The following is a 10,000-nucleotide window of genomic DNA, read 5'->3' on the forward strand; positions in this document are numbered from 1 at the left end:
CCAAAGCTCCACACGGAAGTCCCAAAAAAGCTCCATGATTGGTCAATAATGCTTAGCCGCCTCCCTGGAAGCCTAATCGGGCATAAAAAGCTAGGCGGAACGGCCCCAAAGCTCCACACGGAAGTCCCAAAAAAGCTCCATGATTGGTCAATAATGCTTAGCCGCCTCCCTGGAAGCCTAATCGGGCATAAAAAGCTAGGCGGAACGGCCCCAAAGCTCCACACGGAAGTCCCAAAAAAGCTCCATGATTGGTCAATAATGCTTAGCCGCCTCCCTGGAAGCCTAATCGGGCATAAAAAGCTAGGCGGAACGGCCCCAAAGCTCCACACGGAAGTCCCAAAAAAGCTCCATGATTGGTCAATAATGCTTAGCCGCCTCCCTGGAAGCCTAATCGGGCATAAAAAGCTAGGCGGAACGGCCCCAAAGCTCCACACGGAAGTCCCAAAAAAGCTCCATGATTGGTCAATAATGCTTAGCCGCCTCCCTGGAAGCCTAATCGGGCATAAAAAGCTAGGCGGAACGGCCCCAAAGCTCCACACGGAAGTCCCAAAAAAGCTCCATGATTGGTCAATAATGCTTAGCCGCCTCCCTGGAAGCCTAATCGGGCATAAAAAGCTAGGCGGAACGGCCCCAAAGCTCCACACGGAAGTCCCAAAAAAGCTCCATGATTGGTCAATAATGCTTAGCCGCCTCCCTGGAAGCCTAATCGGGCATAAAAAGCTAGGCGGAACGGCCCCAAAGCTCCACACGGAAGTCCCAAAAAAGCTCCATGATTGGTCAATAATGCTTAGCCGCCTCCCTGGAAGCCTAATCGGGCATAAAAAGCTAGGCGGAACGGCCCCAAAGCTCCACACGGAAGTCCCAAAAAAGCTCCATGATTGGTCAATAATGCTTAGCCGCCTCCCTGGAAGCCTAATCGGGCATAAAAAGCTAGGCGGAACGGCCCCAAAGCTCCACACGGAAGTCCCAAAAAAGCTCCATGATTGGTCAATAATGCTTAGCCGCCTCCCTGGAAGCCTAATCGGGCATAAAAAGTTAGGCGGAACGGCTCCAAAGCTCCACACGGAAGTCCCAAAAAAGCTCCATGATTGGTCAATAATGCTTAGCCGCCTCCCTGGAAGCCTAATCGGGCATAAAAAGTTAGGCGGAACGGCCCCAAAGCTCCACACGGAAGTCCCAAAAAAGCTCCATGATTGGTCAATAATGCTTAGCCGCCTCCCTGGAAGCCTAATCGGGCATAAAAAGTTAGGCGGAACGGCCCCAAAGCTCCACACGGAAGTCCGAAAAAAGCTCCATGATTGGTCAATAATGCTTAGCCGCCTCCCTGGAAGCCTAATCGGGCATAAAAAGTTAGGCGGAACGGCCCCAAAGCTCCACACGGAAGTCCGAAAAAAGCTCAAAAATTTTCTAAGTGCCAACGGCTCATTCGCCGTAATGTGTCCGCTCCGCGCTGGTTCCCCGGTCGGCCGCGAATAGCGCAAAATCAGCCTCACGGAAGTTCGAAAAAAGCTCAAAAATTTTCTAAGTGCCAACGGCTCATTCGCCGTAATGTGTCCGCTCCGCGCTGGTTCCCCGGTCGGCCGCGAATAGCGCAAAATCAGCCTCACGGAAGTTCGAAAAAAGCTCAAAAATTTTCTAAGTGCCAACGGCTCATTCGCCGTAATGTGTCCGCTCCGCGCTGGTTCCCCGGTCGGCCGCGAATAGCGCAAAAATCAGCCTAAGTGCAGTACCAACCTTGGCGTGTTGGTGCGCCAGAGTACGATGAGTTGGTCCCCCTAGTCACTGTACTCATTACCTTTACCCCCTAATCGCAAAATATAGTCAGAACGTATATGCAGAAGACTATTTTTTTCTTTTTTAAAATTTTCTAAGTGCCAGCGGATGCTGGCACACGAACTGTCCGAGCTACGACGGTTCTCCGGTCGGACAGCGAGGGTGAAAAAGCGGTCCTAAAATCACCGAGGGCTGCCGCACAAGTTGTCCGAGTGGCGACGGTTCCCCGGTCGGCCACGAATGTCGAAAATTCGGCCTCTCCACCACGGAGGTCGGTGAGAATTTCAGAATATTTTCTAAGTGCCAACGGCTCTTGCGCCGTAAAGTGTCCGCTTTGCCTGGTTCCCTCGGTCGGCCACAAATAGCGAAAAATCAGCCTCTCCTTCTGGAGCTCGCCTAAGTGCCAACGGCTCTTGCGCCGTAATGTGTCCGCTTTGTCTGGTTCCCTCGGTCGGCCACAAACGGCGAAAAATCAGCCTCTCCTTCTGGAGCTCGTGCCAACTTTGGCGAATATTTTCTAAGTGCCAACGGCTCTTGCGCCGTAAAGTGTCCGCTTTGCCTGGTTCCCTCGGTCGGCCACAAATAGCGAAAAATCAGCCTCTCCTTCTGGAGCTCGCCTAAGTGCCAACGGCTCTTGCGCCGTAATGTGTCCGCTTTGTCTGGTTCCCTCGGTCGGCCACAAACGGCGAAAAATCAGCCTCTCATTCTGGAGCTCGTGCCAACTTTGGCGAATATTTTCTAAGTGCCAACGGCTCTTGCGCCGTAATGTGTCCGCTTTGCCTGGTTCCCTCGGTCGGCCACAAATAGCGAAAAAATCAGCCTCTCCTTCTGGAGCTCGCCTAAGTGCCAACGGCTCTTGCGCCGTAATGTGTCCGCTTTGCCTGGTTCCCTCGGTCGGCCACAAACGGCGAAAAATCAGCCTCTCATTCTGGAGCTCGTGCCAACTTTGGCGAATATTTTCTAAGTGCCAACGGCTCTTGCGCCGTAATGTGTCCGCTTTGCCTGGTTCCCTCGGTCGGCCACGAACGGCGAAAAATCAGCCTCTCCTTCTGGAGCTCGCCTAAGTGCCAACGGCTCTTGCGCCGTAATGTGTCCGCTTTGCCTGGTTCCCTCGGTCGGCCACAAACGGCGAAAAATCAGCCTCTCCTTCTGGAGCTCGCCTAAGTGCCAACGGCTCTTGCGCCGTAATGTGTCCGCTTTGCCTGGTTCCCTCGGTCGGCCACAAATAGCGAAAAACCAGCCTCTCCTTCTGGAGCTCGCCTAAGTGCCAACGGCTCTTGCGCCGTAATGTGTCCGCTTTGCCTGGTTCCCTCGGTCGGCCACAAACGGCGAAAAATCAGCCTCTCCTTCTGGAGCTCGCCTAAGTGCCAACGGCTCTTGCGCCGTAATGTGTCCGCTTTGCCTGGTTCCCTCGGTCGGCCACAAATAGCGAAAAACCAGCCTCTCCTTCTGGAGCTCGCGCCAACTTTGTCAAAAAATTTCTAAGTGCCAACGGCTCTTGCGCCGTAAAGTGTCCGCTTTGCCTGGTTCCCTCGGTCGGCCACAAATAGCGAAAAATCAGCCTCTCCTTCTGGAGCTCGTGCCAACTTTGGCGAATATTTTCTAAGTGCCAACGGCTCTTGCGCCGTAAAGTGTCCGCTTTGCCTGGTTCCCTCGGTCGGCCACAAATAGCGAAAAATCAGCCTCTCCTTCTGGAGCTCGCCTAAGTGCCAACGGCTCTTGCGCCGTAATGTGTCCGCTTTGTCTGGTTCCCTCGGTCGGCCACAAACGGCGAAAAATCAGCCTCTCCTTCTGGAGCTCGTGCCAACTTTGGCGAATATTTTCTAAGTGCCAACGGCTCTTGCGCCGTAAAGTGTCCGCTTTGCCTGGTTCCCTCGGTCGGCCACAAATAGCGAAAAATCAGCCTCTCCTTCTGGAGCTCGCCTAAGTGCCAACGGCTCTTGCGCCGTAATGTGTCCGCTTTGTCTGGTTCCCTCGGTCGGCCACAAACGGCGAAAAATCAGCCTCTCATTCTGGAGCTCGTGCCAACTTTGGCGAATATTTTCTAAGTGCCAACGGCTCTTGCGCCGTAATGTGTCCGCTTTGCCTGGTTCCCTCGGTCGGCCACAAATAGCGAAAAAATCAGCCTCTCCTTCTGGAGCTCGCCTAAGTGCCAACGGCTCTTGCGCCGTAATGTGTCCGCTTTGCCTGGTTCCCTCGGTCGGCCACAAACGGCGAAAAATCAGCCTCTCATTCTGGAGCTCGTGCCAACTTTGGCGAATATTTTCTAAGTGCCAACGGCTCTTGCGCCGTAATGTGTCCGCTTTGCCTGGTTCCCTCGGTCGGCCACGAACTGGCGAAAAATCAGCCTCTCCTTCTGGAGCTCGCCTAAGTGCCAACGGCTCTTGCGCCGTAATGTGTCCGCTTTGCCTGGTTCCCTCGGTCGGCCACAAACGGCGAAAAATCAGCCTCTCCTTCTGGAGCTCGCCTAAGTGCCAACGGCTCTTGCGCCGTAATGTGTCCGCTTTGCCTGGTTCCCTCGGTCGGCCACAAATAGCGAAAAACCAGCCTCTCCTTCTGGAGCTCGCCTAAGTGCCAACGGCTCTTGCGCCGTAATGTGTCCGCTTTGCCTGGTTCCCTCGGTCGGCCACAAACGGCGAAAAATCAGCCTCTCCTTCTGGAGCTCGCCTAAGTGCCAACGGCTCTTGCGCCGTAATGTGTCCGCTTTGCCTGGTTCCCTCGGTCGGCCACAAATAGCGAAAAACCAGCCTCTCCTTCTGGAGCTCGCCTAAGTGCCAACGGCTCTTGCGCCGTAATGTGTCCGCTTTGCCTGGTTCCCTCGGTCGGCCACAAACGGCGAAAAATCAGCCTCTCCTTCTGGAGCTCGCCTAAGTGCCAACGGCTCTTGCGCCGTAATGTGTCCGCTTTGCCTGGTTCCCTCGGTCGGCCACAAATAGCGAAAAACCAGCCTCTCCTTCTGGAGCTCGCCTAAGTGCCAACGGCTCTTGCGCCGTAATGTGTCCGCTTTGCCTGGTTCCCTCGGTCGGCCACAAACGGCGAAAAATCAGCCTCTCCTTCTGGAGCTCGCCTAAGTGCCAACGGCTCTTGCGCCGTAATGTGTCCGCTTTGCCTGGTTCCCTCGGTCGGCCACAAATAGCGAAAAACCAGCCTCTCCTTCTGGAGCTCGCCTAAGTGCCAACGGCTCTTGCGCCGTAATGTGTCCGCTTTGCCTGGTTCCCTCGGTCGGCCACAAACGGCGAAAAATCAGCCTCTCCTTCTGGAGCTCGCCTAAGTGCCAACGGCTCTTGCGCCGTAATGTGTCCGCTTTGCCTGGTTCCCTCGGTCGGCCACAAATAGCGAAAAACCAGCCTCTCCTTCTGGAGCTCGCCTAAGTGCCAACGGCTCTTGCGCCGTAATGTGTCCGCTTTGCCTGGTTCCCTCGGTCGGCCACAAACGGCGAAAAATCAGCCTCTCCTTCTGGAGCTCGCCTAAGTGCCAACGGCTCTTGCGCCGTAATGTGTCCGCTTTGCCTGGTTCCCTCGGTCGGCCACAAATAGCGAAAAACCAGCCTCTCCTTCTGGAGCTCGCGCCAACTTTGTCAAAAAATTTCTAAGTGCCAACGGCTCTTGCGCCGTAAAGTGTCCGCTTTGCCTGGTTCCCTCGGTCGGCCACAAATAGCGAAAAATCAGCCTCTCCTTCTGGAGCTCGTGCCAACTTTGGCGAATATTTTCTAAGTGCCAACGGCTCTTGCGCCGTAATGTGTCCGCTTTGCCTGGTTCCCTCGGTCGGCCACAAATAGCGAAAAATCAGCCTCTCCTTCTGGAGCTCGCCTAAGTGCCAACGGCTCTTGCGCCGTAATGTGTCCGCTTTGTCTGGTTCCCTCGGTCGGCCACAAACGGCGAAAAATCAGCCTCTCCTTCTGGAGCTCGTGCCAACTTTGGCGAATATTTTCTAAGTGCCAACGGCTCTTGCGCCGTAAAGTGTCCGCTTTGCCTGGTTCCCTCGGTCGGCCACAAATAGCGAAAAATCAGCCTCTCCTTCTGGAGCTCGTGCCAACTTTGGCGAATATTTTCTAAGTGCCAACGGCTCTTGCGCCGTAATGTGTCCGCTTTGCCTGGTTCCCTCGGTCGGCCACAAATAGCGAAAAAATCAGCCTCTCCTTCTGGAGCTCGCCTAAGTGCCAACGGCTCTTGCGCCGTAATGTGTCCGCTTTGCCTGGTTCCCTCGGTCGGCCACAAACGGCGAAAAATCAGCCTCTCATTCTGGAGCTCGTGCCAACTTTGGCGAATATTTTCTAAGTGCCAACGGCTCTTGCGCCGTAATGTGTCCGCTTTGCCTGGTTCCCTCGGTCGGCCACGAACGGCGAAAAATCAGCCTCTCCTTCTGGAGCTCGCCTAAGTGCCAACGGCTCTTGCGCCGTAATGTGTCCGCTTTGCCTGGTTCCCTCGGTCGGCCACAAACGGCGAAAAATCAGCCTCTCCTTCTGGAGCTCGCCTAAGTGCCAACGGCTCTTGCGCCGTAATGTGTCCGCTTTGCCTGGTTCCCTCGGTCGGCCACAAATAGCGAAAAACCAGCCTCTCCTTCTGGAGCTCGCCTAAGTGCCAACGGCTCTTGCGCCGTAATGTGTCCGCTTTGCCTGGTTCCCTCGGTCGGCCACAAACGGCGAAAAATCAGCCTCTCCTTCTGGAGCTCGCCTAAGTGCCAACGGCTCTTGCGCCGTAATGTGTCCGCTTTGCCTGGTTCCCTCGGTCGGCCACAAATAGCGAAAAACCAGCCTCTCCTTCTGGAGCTCGCCTAAGTGCCAACGGCTCTTGCGCCGTAATGTGTCCGCTTTGCCTGGTTCCCTCGGTCGGCCACAAACGGCGAAAAATCAGCCTCTCCTTCTGGAGCTCGCGCCAACTTTGTCAAAAAATTTCTAAGTGCCAACGGCTCTTGCGCCGTAAAGTGTCCGCTTTGCCTGGTTCCCTCGGTCGGCCACAAATAGCGAAAAATCAGCCTCTCCTTCTGGAGCTCGTGCCAACTTTGGCGAATATTTTCTAAGTGCCAACGGCTCTTGCGCCGTAATGTGTCCGCTTTGCCTGGTTCCCTCGGTCGGCCACAAATAGCGAAAAATCAGCCTCTCCTTCTGGAGCTCGCCTAAGTGCCAACGGCTCTTGCGCCGTAAAGTGTCCGCTTTGTCTGGTTCCCTCGGTCGGCCACAAACGGCGAAAAATCAGCCTCTCCTTCTGGAGCTCGTGCCAACTTTGGCGAATATTTTCTAAGTGCCAACGGCTCTTGCGCCGTAAAGTGTCCGCTTTGTCTGGTTCCCTCGGTCGGCCACAAATAGCGAAAAATCAGCCTCTCCTTCTGGAGCTCGCGCAAGTGCCAACGGCTCTTGCGCCGTAAAGTGTCCGCTTTGTCTGGTTCCCTCGGTCGGCCACAAATAGCGAAAAATCAGCCTCTCCTTCTGGAGCTCGTGCCAACTTTGGCGAATATTTTCTAAGTGCCAACGGCTCTTGCGCCGTAATGTGTCCGCTTTGTCTGGTTCCCTCGGTCGGCCACAAATAGCGAAAAATCAGCCTCTCCTTCTGGAGCTCGTGCCAACTTTGGCGAATATTTTCTAAGTGCCAACGGCTCTTGCGCCGTAAAGTGTCCGCTTTGCCTGGTTCCCTCGGTCGGCCACAAATAGCGAAAAATCAGCCTCTCCTTCTGGAGCTCGCGCCAACTTTGTCAAAAAATTTCTAAGTGCCAACGGCTCTTGCGCCGTAAAGTGTCCGCTTTGCCTGGTTCCCTCGGTCGGCCACAAATAGCGAAAAATCAGCCTCTCCTTCTGGAGCTCGCGCCAACTTTGTCAAAAAATTTCTAAGTGCCAACGGCTCTTGCGCCGTAAAGTGTCCGCTTTGCCTGGTTCCCTCGGTCGGCCACAAATAGCGAAAAATCAGCCTCTCCTTCTGGAGCTCGCGCCAACTTTGTCGAAAAATTTCTAAGTGCCAACGGCTCTTGCGCCGTAAAGTGTCCGCTTTGTCTGGTTCCCTCGGTCGGCCGCAAATAGCGAAAAATCAGCCTCTCGCCCGTCAGGTACCAGGCGTTGGGGTACCAGGGGTAAGTGCAGTACCAGCTTTGGTCTGTTGGTGCGCCAGAGTACGATGAGTTGGTCCCCCTAGTCACTGTACTCATTACCTTTACCCCCAAATCGCAAAATATAGTCAGAACGAGTGTGGGGAACACAAGTTTTGGCCCCGAGAACCAGGCGGCTGGTGTCTCTAGCGATGTGTTCCCCCCCAAAAAGTGTTCACATGCTCGGACAGCGAACCTAGGAGCTACCGCAAAGCACTCTGGAAGTGCAAGAGCGAAAAATTTTCTAAGTACAAAAACTCTCGAAAATTTTCAAAGTGTCACAGTGCTCGAAAATTTTCAAAGTGCTACATGCTTTCCATCCAAGGAAGGAATAGTGGAGGACCGGCCGCCTCCTTAAACACAAGCCGGCGGAACGACGGGGAGGACCGGCCGCCTCCTTAAACACAGGCCGGTGGAACGTTTGGCAGAATTCTTCTCGTGGAGGACCGGCCGCCTCCTTAAACACAAGCCGGCGGAACGACGGGGAGGACCGGCCGCCTCCTTAAACACAGGCCGGTGGAACGTTTGGCAGAATTCTTCTCGTGGAGGACCGGCCGCCTCCTTAAACACAGGCCGGTGGGAACGGTTGGCAGAATTGCGTGACGGCCGCCTGCTCCCGGCGTCCGCACGTGAACGAACACCCCCTCCCGGGGACGGCCGTCTGCTCCCGACCGCCGTCCTTCACCCCCTCACCTTCCGGACCCCCGTCTGCTCCCGGCGGGCCTCCGAGTACCCCCACCTTCTCCCGAACTGACCGACAGGCAATGAGACCCGCCTTGGTAGGGCCCCCACCGGCCCCGGCTCGCGCCGGCGTTGGGTGGACGGTTCCTCCCCACTTGCGGGTCGCTCTCCACGGAGGACCGGTCGCCTCACTAAACATAGGCCGGGCGAAAATCTGCGAATGTTATACATCCAAGGAGGGAGGACCGGCCGCCTCCTTAAACCACCGGCCGGGCGAAAATCTGCGAATGTTATACATCCAAGGAGGGAGGACCGGCCGCCTCCTTAAACCACCGGCCGGGCGAAAATATGCGAATGTTATACATCCAAGGAGGGAGGACCGGTCGCCTCACTAAACATAGGCCGGGCGAAAATCTGCGAATGTTATACATCCAAGGAGGGAGGACCGGCCGCCTCCTTAAACCACCGGCCGGGCGAAAATCTGCGAATGTTATACATCCAAGAAAGGAAGGAAGGAGGGAACCGGCCGCCTCCTTAAACACAGGCCGGGCGAAAATCTGCGAATCTTATCCATCCAAGGACGGAGGACCGGCCGCCTCCTTAAACACAGGCCGGTAGGAACGGTTGGCAGAATCGCGTGACGGCCGCCTGCTCCCGGCGTCCGCACGTGAACGAACACCCCCTCCCGGGGACGGCCGTCTGCTCCCGGCCGCCGTCCTTCACCCCCCTCAGCTTCCGGACCCCCGTCTGCTCCCGGCGGGCCTCCGAGTACCCTCCCCTTCTCCCGAACTGACCGACTGGCACTCATGACCCGCCTTGGTAGGGCCCCCACCGGCCCCGGCTCGCGCCGGCGTTGGGTGGACGGTTCCTCCCCACTTGCGGGTCGCACTCTAGCGCCTCGGCCGCCGCGAGAGCGTGCGCTACGCGCCGCCCCCGCAGGCCTTGGCGCGACCGAACGGCAGCGAGACCGAGACGCCCCGAATCACCCACCTAGAGGAAATCAACGGAGGCCGAGCGCGCGATCCGATTGCGGCACGCCGCGTGGGTGTCCGCCGGCCGCGCCGGTCTACCGCGAATGCTGTTTCTCAAACCCTTGCCTAACCAGACGGCACCGCGGGATGTGTTGTCGCAACTCTGCTCGACTATCCGAATAGCCTTTCCCGACTACCGCGTTGCGGGAGGCGTCTTTCGTGCCGCCGGTGGCGTATGACCTTCCGCGAGAGGCGTGCGGGCTCGGGGGGGCCGCAACGACCGAGTCTGACTCGGACGGGGCGCAGCTTCCCTCCCGGTCACAGCAATAAGCGCCGAACGCAGCGTTGGTCACCAGCCACCCCGGCGGGTTCGTCGGGAGCGCCGGTACCCTTCCGTAGCTAGTTGCCAGCTGGCCACAGCGGGCCGCACCGACCGAGTCTGACTCGGACGGGGCGCAGCTTCCCGTCTGGGTGACAGCGGCGCTGAGGACGGCGGGGCG

This window comes from Syngnathus typhle, unplaced genomic scaffold (assembly GCF_033458585.1).
Source record: "Syngnathus typhle isolate RoL2023-S1 ecotype Sweden unplaced genomic scaffold, RoL_Styp_1.0 HiC_scaffold_227, whole genome shotgun sequence".
In the NCBI taxonomy this organism is placed as follows: domain Eukaryota; kingdom Metazoa; phylum Chordata; class Actinopteri; order Syngnathiformes; family Syngnathidae; genus Syngnathus; species Syngnathus typhle.